This window comes from Fundulus heteroclitus, chromosome 12 (genome assembly GCF_011125445.2).
Source record: "Fundulus heteroclitus isolate FHET01 chromosome 12, MU-UCD_Fhet_4.1, whole genome shotgun sequence".
In the NCBI taxonomy this organism is placed as follows: domain Eukaryota; kingdom Metazoa; phylum Chordata; class Actinopteri; order Cyprinodontiformes; family Fundulidae; genus Fundulus; species Fundulus heteroclitus.
In genome coordinates, this window is record NC_046372.1 from 29,418,337 (window position 1) to 29,430,358 (window position 12,022).

A 12,022-nucleotide genomic window follows, 5' to 3' on the forward strand; every position below is an offset into this window, starting at 1 on the left:
ACCAAAATCAATATGATTGATTCTAGTCCAAACGAACACAGGATTCCAGTCTGACAATTGTTGGCTGTTGCCTTTTTCCTCCACAGCGCCCCCTAGCATCACTAAAAGAATTAGCCTCAAGCCATGCTTTGTCTGAGAATTATGAAATTTGGTACATATATGAAACATCACAGCCTCTGATTTAAGCCTTTTTGCTGTTGTGATAACAGAAATAACTTAGAAGTTGCACAGGCCTCCTATTTTGAGGATTCTCCATTCCTCATGGTCAGCCTCCAGACTAAATTCTCCATAGGTTCTCCCACTTCCCCGGTTGACCTCCAGACAAAGTTCTCCTGGGGTTCTCCTAGTGGACTGGTAAACCTCCAGACTCTATGGAACTAAATTGTTGTTCCAAAAAAGCTTTGGTATTCTACCCCATTTACCCCATTAGTGGCAGGGACTAATATAAAGGAACCAGCATTTATATTATTACCAGATCACTGGCACGGTTTTAATTTTCTTTCCAAATCATTTTTAAGAAACTATATGGCCTTAATTTAGCTCCATAACACATACTTCAGTGGGCCTTCAAGGTTCCTTCACCACTGCTTGCCTACAAGGTGTTTTCAATGCCGCCGCTGGCCTCCAGATCTTCCATGCCGTTTTAGAATCTGATTGTAGGCCACTTTGGATCAGCAGACTGAGAAGTCATCGAGTTAAGCCTGGTTCACACGGCAAGATTTAAAGATTCTCGCCATATTTTCAAAGTCTAAGAGACACCACACATGACAAAAAAAATTGTAGATATACCAGGTTTGCTTGTGCAGTGTTTGTTGTCTAGTCACATGGAAAGCACAACGCACTACACATGAACAAATTTCACTGGGGAACATTTAGATATCAGATAGAAAATCGAGTAGAACCTCTTGGGATCAAACGTGAGTTCAAGGTAAATAAATATTGTTGATGGCATACTCGAGAACAGTAGGTGGCGGTAATGCTCCCTTAAATTGGTTGTCAAACGCTCAAAAACTCCTAAAGAAGGAACGACAATGGCGATAGTTTATAAACTAATTCAAACAGAGAAAAAATATCAAAAAGAGGAAGTGTGTGGATTAAAGGAGTGGAGAAAGTGGTCCCAAGTTTGCTACACTATTATATAGAGGTGAGTAGTTGTTGGTGTAGATTCTCAGTCATCCAGGTCACGATCAATCCAAAAAATGTCAAAAAAAACTAATCAACTGGACTTCTATTCTGAAGCTGAAAACGGTATTAGAGAAGGGCAGCTTACACTGAGCATCAATATGCGCCAAGCGCTGTATATTGACCTGAAAAATCATTTAATATATTTCAAATTAGGTTAATACTTGCGTCAGAAAGTAAGTGTTGCTGTATTAGTTCATGATTTGTCTTTAGTCTTGTGTTCTTTGTTCATTGTGGAATTATTTCCATTCATCTCCCTTCCTTGATAGTTTCTTTGTTTTGCAGCTCAGTTCATTCTGGTTAATTAGTCTCCCTCCCAGCTGCTCTGCCTTCACTCTGTCTCAGCTGCACCTAATTTCAATTGATTAGCTCTTCTGGTTTGCTTGTCATTTCTCCAACCCTGCTTAAGTGTACCGTATATGCTTTGTTATTCTCATTATTATACACTGGATCCTTCCATTACCATGCAGTTTTTCCTCACACTGTTCTCCTTGTGCCTGTTTGTAAGTTTTACACTTGTTAATATTAAACCATGGGTGTGCACCTAAACTGAGACGCAGTCTGGTGACTCTGGAACAGCTGTAGAGATCCACAGCTCAGGTGGCAGAATTTGTTGACAGGGCAACGAGAACTCAAGAATTCCACAAATCTCTGTGAAATAAAAGCTTAATTTTGAAATTTTAGTAAAGATTGTGTGTTCACACCCAAACACATTTTGAGCATCAAAAATAGAGCCAACGCCTCTGATTCGACGTTCTGAGCAAAGTGTGGTCAGACCAATCTGATGCATGTTGGGAGGAGCTACCCTTTTCCTTTCGTCAAGTGCAGGGAAATGTTTACAGTGTTAAAAGTTTTGATAACTTACCTGAGATCCCAACTTCCTCACTAATCCGGACGCTGAGACGCTTGAAAGCTCAAAATGCACCGCTGCCGACAGTGGAAACACGCCCGCAGGACCTCTTGTCAGTCCTAGAGGCATGTCCACCATAGACTGAATGTATACCAGATGCCCTGAGCCAATCTGCGTTAAGTCCTCATCCTATCATCCCACAAGACTTTGCTTATATGGCTCTTTATTCATGGATTCTGGTCTTCAACTGAGCTTTAACTTTCCTCCACACCATCTCCTGCTTCATGCTAACAGCCTTCACCTGACTCTTTCTCTCCTCTGGCCTTCACCACCAGTGTCCAGACCCCAGGGGAAAGATTTCACTAATCCTATTCCTAAAACGAACATCCAAGCTCAAAGACTTTCTCAGCTTTCATGTCTTCTGCCGGGGTCCGAGCACCAAAGAACTAATTTATCTCAATAAATCTCTCTTATTGCCTCTTTTGTCCGTGTGAGTCCCTCCAGGTTAAAAAGCTGTTAGAGGTTGCAAAAAAATTGAGATCAGGGCCTAGATTCAACTTATTGCAGGATTCGGACCCTAAAAATACAGTCAAGGCTACAGTGAAATGGTTTTTATCAATGATGTTCAATGTGGGGGCTTTAATAACAACTTGCTTAGATGATCAGAAGGAATAAATACCCTTAAATTATGTCATATATGATGTTACCCCAGGGCCTTCCAAGAAGACCCTTGGTCAGGGGTGTCCAAAGTGTGCCCAGGAGCCATTTGCACTCGGAGTGATTTTGTGCTGTCCCCAACTGCAGTTCAAGAATGATATGGCCCACCAGCAAAGGTAAGTGATGCAGATGTATATATATATATATATATATATATATATATATATATATATATATATATATATATAGCATTAGCAAAGTGGTTGGCCATCCTTTATTAAGGCAAACGTACAAATCCCCTTTTCTACAATAGTTTACACATCCCTTTCCTACAGAAACTCTGAAAACATGTTTTTCATTAAATTATTGCACTCTCATATGTTGCATTTTTAACCTGCTTCTCAAAATATCTTTTTTTTTTTTATTTTGTTCTTGGGAAATACACGAGTACATTTAATAATAGTTACATTTATTTGCTCAGAAAGATGATAATCCAGTTTAGTTCTTAGAAACATGTTCCTACAAATCAAGATGGTTCCATGTAAAAAAAAAAAAAACATCTCTCCTAAAAAGGGTGTTTCACTAGAAGCTTTAGAAGACATGGATTATGCTGTGTTCACAATTGAGTGAGAAAGATCATACTTTGTAAAATTATTTTTAATATCCTGTCAATTTCTGCTTTCAAAACTTGATACTATGGCTTTTTAAAAGGAGATGAAATTAATTTTCTATTGCTTAAATTATGTCTTTTTTAAATACTGGACATTGACTGATTCAACATGTGGTAAAAATTTTATTTTGCGGTAGTGGAAGGACTTAAGTGCGGATGCAAATGATGATGACAATGTTTAATGGTAAATAAATAAACTTACAGATGTCATACAGTAACTGACTAAAAAAGGCACGGAGAAACAAGGTGGCAGGAGGCACACATACATATGGGAAACAGGAACCAACAGTGAATAGAATACTGAAGGAAGCAGCAAATGTGAAGACCAGAGAGCTTATATACAGAGGGAGTAAGGAGAGAAGATGTGGAGAGCAGGTATAATTAATCAGGTGAGTAATAGACAACAGCTGAAAGCAATGAGGGCTGAAGAGGAAGGAGAATAATTAACAGGCAGACAGGGAGTAAACACAGGAAGATATCTAAAGGTGTGTTGACACCAAACACAAACAAGACGAATGGAACGAGTGATACATGTTATCTTTATGTAAAGGAGCGATCAGGAGCAAATCGACGATTGATGATGCAAACAACACGTTTCAAGCAATGGCGCAAATTGGGCAAAAAGAGTGAAGCAAAACTGAATAGGTGTGGTGGATCTGTGACTAGAGCGAAGCAAAATGTTGCTAGAGTTCAACAATCTGAACTTTTCTGTCAATTGATTGTGTCCTGTAGGGTGAGCTGTCCCCCAACGTGTGACAGCAGGTCCTCATACTGGATCCTGGACAGACAGAAGTACTGCTGGAAGTGACCGTCATCCAGACGCAGCTCCTGGAGCAGGTAATGGTACTTGCTGAACAGGGTGTGTCTCTGGAGGATCTGGTGGACCCTGGGACGCAGGTGCTGTTTTGGGCTGACCACATTAAATACAGCACAGTGGCTCGCTTGGTAAAATTGAGGTCCGCCATGGTGAGTTGAACAGACAAAAGGAACAAGCAAAGGGATAGACGCTCCTCCTTTTTGATGACGCAGTGAAGCGAGCTGGGCAAAATGTTGCCGCATTGTCCGTGTAAATTGTTTGCGAGAGAGAGGCGAAATGTCATGCAAACAACGGCAGGCAAACAAGGTGAAAAATTTGCCTTGTTGGTGTTCAGTGTGTACACACTTTAAAAGAATACCAAAATGATTACAGAATGAACTAACAGAATCCACAAACTAAGAATAAACAAACACTAAAGGATAATAAATCAAAGAGGGCACAATCCAAGAAACTAAACCAGTCCAAAATCAAAACACAAATATCTGAGGATTAGATAACAAACCTTGCAGCATTACGTTTTAATGCATTCTAAATTATAGGATATAATCTCACAATCTAACTGCACTCCAAGAGAATCTAAAACCAGCTAAGATTGCCAACTTTGTTAGCCAGTAATTGAAGTATATCATGGAAATTCTCATTTAGTTTTTTTAACATAGTTGCAGGATGGTTTACTATATAATAAATAAACCGAATTATTAATTTAAAACAAAAAGGTTGTAAGCCACCCAACTTGTCCAATAACACCATACATAAACATTCTACCGTACTGTTAAATAATTTTTTCAAGCTTACATCTACCACATTGCTGAAAGCACCATGCACAAAAAATCCACCAAACATTTAAAAAGCAAAATTATTCATAAAGTATTCAACCTTTTTGCAGCTATAGTTTTTTCCTTTGAAAAAACAGTTGGAATTACAAATTTCGAGATAATTTATTACATAATTTAAACAAACCAGGAGAGATTATGTGACAAAACACATTTAAATATATGATTTATCTTGACCATTTTCAAAAACACTCCTCCGGCAAATTCGGAGAGCTTTTTGTCATTCCACCTCAGTGCTTAATTACCTAAATGAACTCATTATGTATTTCTCAAGCTAATTAAAATCTTTGTCCAAGGTCATGTCTGACAAAGATTTAGAGTGACCAGGGTGTGCAGATGGGAGACAAGAAAAGACAAGAAAAATGAAAAAATCAAGCTAAAAAGAGATACTACTGTAAAGTTGTATTTATTACTGAGAATGTTAAACAATGGCTGCAGTGTTGGTATATATTTGCATAAAGGGACACATTACAATGTCTTTTAGAGACATAATTTATACTAGTCACAGCATACCATAGTTGTCTATTCTGTAATTTCTCAAAAATATGAGTAATTCTAAAACTGACTGTTGACGTCAGACCCTGTGGAGGCAGGTCTTCATAATATGCATTCCAATTAATGAAGTAAAGATATTCTGGAACCACACAGTGTCCCAGATAATTGTTTTAGACAGAACACTTTTCAGTTTGTTGACAACAAATGCTGTTTTGCTTTAATTGGGAGTATGTCAAAATGGCATGTAGCTGCTTATTGGCAGCACAGAAATTGATGAAGTGAGCACTCTTTCCTCAAAAATTGAGGTATGCAGAAAAAAGTAGTAAAGGTCTGTGAAAGTAAATAGGTCACTAGGGCTAACCTCAGACACTGTTCGAAACATTATTTGCCAAGGTGTTGTGAACCAAAATATTCTCTATAAATCTCAGTCAGAATCGTAGCCAAAAGCCCAAATTCAGCTAAAAAGAAAAGGTGTAAAATTCAACACATACTTTATGCCACTTAATAGAAAAAAAATTCTGAAAACAGATGTTAAAAGCATTCGTATATGTGCACAGTCACAGGAACCGGAGATACTAAAAACTCTGGAATTGGACTCTGAGGTTCAGTACTGTTTGTATTAAACTTTGATTTAATTTTCTTGCTTTACATTATGCAGTATGCTTTAGTTTGTTTTGTTTTAGTTGTTTTTTTTTTTTGTTTTTTTTACTTTGCATCATAGCTCTTCATTTCCTTCCTTTTGTCCAGTTGCATTGGTCAGGAGGAAGGAGAAGGATAGGTGTACACTTTATGGAACATACAAGTGAAGCAGCAAAATCAATTTAAGGGATATCATTTTTTCCACAGGCAAAAAAGTATTTTCGGATCTCAGTAATGCATGGCTGATAAAGATTCTTATTTACCTGCAATTGTTTGCTGTTGTACAATATAATGTATGTTTGCTAATTTTTGCTAGCAACTTGGGCCTGCTTTTCTCGTCTCTTAGGTTGCTCTTCTCAACTCCTGTTCTTGGGTACCATTGGGAAGGACAGGTCTTGGCTGTCCTGGCTCTTGACAGAGGAGATAAATCACTTAGCACACTGGAGGATAGCCTTCCAGTCGGCGAGCTGGGAACTTCATTATCCCGCCCCTGCCACACATTACCATGCAGATTGTCACTGATTGGCCTGGCTCCGTGGCGTATGCAGCCTACTTCTGTCACCGCCAGAGGAGCCTCAGATGTGTCTCCGTTTTGAGAGGGGAAGAGGAAGAAAAAAATATCAGTAAATGGAATGATGAGAAAATAGGAAAGGTGGAAGTGAGACATACTGTAATATGCTAAAATTGGAATATTTTCAGAGGAAGTGGGAAATTTGTACTAATTTCACCTTAGCTCAGGCATATTTTGTGTAAACAGTTTTAGTACCAAATAGTTTCTGCTGACACTGCAATGCACTAAGTGAGGCAAGCATACTTCTGTGTAAATTCTGCTGTTATGTAGTTTCCTCAAGCATTCAGGCTTAGGGAAACCACAATTTCTACTCAAGTGAAATTGTCTTGATGTAGAATAACACCTTGTATGTTGGGAAACTGCATAACTTTCTTTCCCACAAGCCACCCACATTGAGCACTTCTGAGAACTAATGGATTTATATTTAGACAACACTTGTGTGAATTTTGAGAACAGAAAAAAAAATACAATTATTAATTTTAATAAAATTAAATATATTTTTTAGGAATCTGTACCTTTGTGTTTTTGTGTGCAGAAGCGTAGGCGTATGTGTTTGGTCTCAATGAATCACACAGATAACACTTACACACAGACAAGCACATATACACGGTACAAGAGAGTCAGTAAATTACGTAAATGTTGTAAAGGCTAACTTTAAATATTTTCAGTGAATGCATGTGTTTGTGTTTTTTACTTTATATGGTATGTGGGTTAAACGACGCAAAGCAGACAGCAGACCTACACAAATAAGTTTGAACCTTGGTATACTGCAGTTGTTAAGAATTAAAATCAACGGCAGACAAAAAAGACCTTGCAGCTGGGTAGATCTTCAACAAATGAGAAACACAAACAAATCAAAATAAAACTGTTGAAGATAAGATGAGTAATACTTCATTGCCTTGAGCAACTACTTTGCTACAGGGTTACAGGCTGAATATATATATATATATATATATATATATATATATATATATATATATATATATATATATATATATATATATATATATATATATTTAGTAGGATACCATCTTGAGGTAACAGACCATAATAAATTGTGGTTAAATATCACATAAGTGAGGCTTTCTTTCCCTCTAGGGCGGTGAGACTTTAACTGAATCAAAGAGGGAAAGGCAGAATGTGAATTAAATGAAGCACACGGCTTTAAAGCTGGTGGGGAACACACTTCTGAACATAGAGCAGGACCAGCCAGACAATATAGACATATAGAGTTATATATAGAGTTTTGGTCCTGCTCTCAACCCCCTCTGTCCCTCCATTTCCGGGGGTATCACCTTATGTATTGTTTGTCCCAAATGCCAATCATTCTGACGCACTTACGTAACGCCAGTGAGCATGCATGTTACTTTTAACTTTCTGCGAGTTTATGTATCCAGTTAGCTGAGTGGTTAGGTAAGCAGTTAGCTTTGGTGTTAGCTCCGCTGCTCTCACTCTGTACTCTGAACATGGCTGACAGTTGCAAGAAGCAAACTGTGAACAAGTTTATGAGAAGAAATGTCAAATGGGTTATTCTTGTATAGTGCTTTAACTTGTCCAATGACCACAAAGCACTTTAGACTACAGTCAAGTCATTCACCCATGTACATCATTACAACTGTGAACTATGTTAGTAGCCACAGCTTCCCTGGGGCAGACCAACAGAGGCAAGGCTGCCGTACATCAACACCATCAGGCCTTCTGGGCACTGGCAGTTGACAATTCAGGTAAAGTCTTCTACCCAAGAACACAATGACAAGACTGTGGTGTGTGTGTGTGTGTGTGTGTGTGTGTGTGTGTGTGTGTGTGTGTGTGTGTGTGTGTGGTGGTATTGGTGGGGGGGTCGAACCGGCAACCCGCCAATTGCAGGACAAATTTCTTAAGGAGTTAGGGAAAACCTCAGTAGAAAGAAGTAAGTCCAGAGTGGTTTTGGGAAAAAAAAAAATTCATGCAATTCAGCTGAGGAGCAGGTGAAAAAACTCTGCCTTTAAATATAAGTAGCAGTAATCAGGAGGTTATTTAAAACAAAGCTATATGATCTAAATGTACTGAATGGTGTTGTTGGCTCGTAGGTGCAGGGCTAAACCAAAAATTATTAATCCTCCTGGGAGACTTAGGTTTAACCTACCCTTTTGATTTTGCCAACATTTTTCTGACTGGAAGTAATATTAACGTTTTGGAGTGGCAAAGCCAGGGTCTTGACTTTAATCTGATAAAGAATCTGTGGAGGGATCAGGAAATGAGGGTTATGGCAAAGAGGCATTCCAGCCATAAAGGCTTGGAGCACATCACCAAGGATAAATAATGAAAATACAATTGAAAACATGAAAAGCTGGTCAGTAGTTATAAGAAGGGTTAGATTGCTGTCATGCCCGAAAGTTTTTTTTTCCCCACTGATTATTCAGAAAGTTTTAAATAATTTTCAACATCATTGTTAAATGTGAATAAAAACAGATTCATATTTTCTTAGAAGATAAATACTCTGTTTAGATTGTTTTAATATCATTTGAGAGGTGCTTGCTTCTTTTGTATTAGCAACAAATTTCTTAGTTTCATAAAAATAATTTAAAATCCAAATCTGTCAAGTGCATGAATTATTTTTGGCTTTGCTGTACATTCCCTAGAGAACAAAGGAAGAAACTTTTCAAATCTCTTTTCAATATGTTGTTGCCGTCCACCACCTTTTACTCTCTGATCTTCTATGTCCCAGATTTTTCATGTCTAATTGTTAATAGCGCTGAAACACTTTTGTTGTCCATGATTTCAGGTGACGCTTTCCTTCCACTGGGAAAGGTTCTTCACTCCATATAAGAAATATTGCTTCCTTGCTGCTCATCATTATTTCTAGCTTGTTTATGCACCAGTGGACCGGTCAGGAGTCAATCCAGGGACAATGCAAAACTTACAATGCAACAATATAGACAGATATAGGAAAAGGGATGGCAAACATGAAGAAACATACAATTCTACTGGATGATGATGATGATTGGATGGGGATTTATCTTAAAGGTTAACTGAGATTCTTTAAATAGTTGGCTCTGTATCACAAAAACGAAACAAACAAAAAAACTTATGGGATTATTTTTAGACAGATTTAGGAAAATACATATATATTTTGCTCACAGCATACTGGAATGTGACATATTCCTTGCCAATTGTCAGTCGTATTGTTAAGTTTTTTTTTTTTGTTTTTTTTTTTTTTTTTTAAAGGCATAAAGCTGGATCACTAAATTAGAGTGTTATAACTTGATCACACTGATTGACATTAAAGCCGTACTATGAAAAATCATTGGGGGGGGGGGGGGTAATATGCAGTATGCAAAACATATCCAAATAAGCTCAGGACTGTAAATAAAAACAAAGGTAAACAGTCATTTTGAAATGTCAAATATTTACATCACAGAGGGAGACCTTTATGGCAGAAAAAATTACTTTAAAAGTTGTTAAATTTGTTACAAAGTGAACAACACTGAGGGGGGAAAAAGATGGACTTTCAGGCTTTGATTGTTAAGGAAAACACTGTGTTATCACTGTGAGGGTGACAAGGGTGTTATATATGGGCAGGGGGTCTCAGGTGTTTATGACACAAATAAAAATGACATCTGATGTCAACTAACTTTCCATTCCACACTTATTAATCATGGTGTGCAAATGAAGCTGAGAAGGGAATCTGAATTCTTCAACCCTTATCCTCAAGTTCTCACCACTGTCAGCAGATGTCAGTTAACATCGCTGCTGCTTTTCTCTTTTCTACTCTTTCTCTCCAGCACTTATACCTCATGATAACTTCATCAGGTATAAGCAGAAGAGGTGTGTGAATAACAACCTGGATGTATCCCTTCTACTTTGACCCATGCTTTGTTTTTTTCCCTCTCTCACCCTTCATCTTTTACATGCCCTCTTGATTTCCCTCCCAACACCACCCCCAGTCCAGGTCTGATGTGTCAGAGGGTCCCCAGGGTGTGTGTGGGCTAATTAGGGTGAGGCAGATCGGAGGGAAACACAGGTGTTAGCCAGACCGTGCTTGCAGTACAGAGTAATGACTGCACAGAAGCCCCCACATCCCACCACCCTCCCCCTAGGTAATTTGTTGGTACTCTGTATAACCATGCATCTCTGTGCTCCACTTCTGTTTGCTTTTCATTAATTCGTTTTATGCGGTTGTTTGTTAGCATTATTTATGGGCCACACAAATATTCCGAACCATTAGCTGGAGACAAAACAATGACTTTGCCACTGTGGTCTTTTTTTCCTCATCTACCAGGACTGGAATCATTGATGTGTCTTTATCAGGTCAAGGTGGTCTGCTAATGTATGTGTGTGTGTGTGTGTGTGAGTGTGTGTGTGTGTTTGCATGTGTGCGTGCGTGCGTGCCTCACATCCATATGGGTTTCTTGGTGTTTAGTTGTTACGATGCATGTTGTAGATCATATTTTACACTTGATGGAGTGTAAAATATGATCTCCACTTCATGGAGCACATGATGCAAGAGCTCCATAGGTCCTATTAAAATAATATTTGAAATTTGTTTAGAGATGACTTTCAAGACCCTAAAAACAAACAGATAACCCTTTTGATGATAAAGTCATGACTTGGGAGCTAAGTAAAGAATTTATGAACACAGTTTGACCAGGACGTAAAGCAAAAGACAGTAAAAAAAGCAGCCAAGTGACAGGTATAGTGTATGGTGTAAAATGAAGTTGTAGAGATGACTCGAAGTAAGACAGAAAGTATTAGGAGGTAAAAAGAGAGAGCTTGCTACTGCTAAGTGCATAAGTTCCACCTCACTTGGTATATCCAAGTGAGGTGGAACTGGCCCTCATGAAAGATATTGTCCAAGACCATAACAAGTAACAATCACTTAGAGGATGCTCAGTGAAAGAGAATGAGGAGAACAATATGACTCTAAAACAGCTCCATCTGTTAAAGGAATCAGTTTCATGCAAATTAATTATAAACTTCCACTTGACTAATCATGTAAGCAATTTAATTTTAAATTGTTGACATTTCTTTGCTCGTTTTTGTCATACACTCCTGATCAAAATCACAAGAATAGGGCAAACGTATATATATATATATATATATATATATATATATATATATATATATATATATATATATATATATATATATATATATATAAGTATTTGCATTTTTATGTAGGCAGATAAGAACCAGGTTGCAAATAGATCTGCAAAATGCAAAAGAGAAGAAACAGGAGCCGAGGATAAAATGTATACAAAAGTCAAATATCGCACACCATCAACCACTCAACAAATCCCAAAAAGGAATAAAAACTGTCAAAAAGAAA

At 37.9% G+C, this 12,022-nt stretch overlaps 1 long non-coding RNA gene across 1 annotated transcript; it reads left to right on the top strand.

Moving 5' to 3' along the window:
* Positions 1-1,054: 1,054 nt before the first annotated feature.
* Positions 1,055-7,147, top strand: LOC110368453. Its single transcript, XR_002428079.2, has 4 exons — positions 1,055-1,144; positions 2,745-2,865; positions 4,092-4,196; positions 6,490-7,147. It is a non-coding gene; the product is annotated as an uncharacterized LOC110368453 (long non-coding RNA).
* The last annotated feature ends 4,875 nt before the right edge of the window (positions 7,148-12,022 follow it).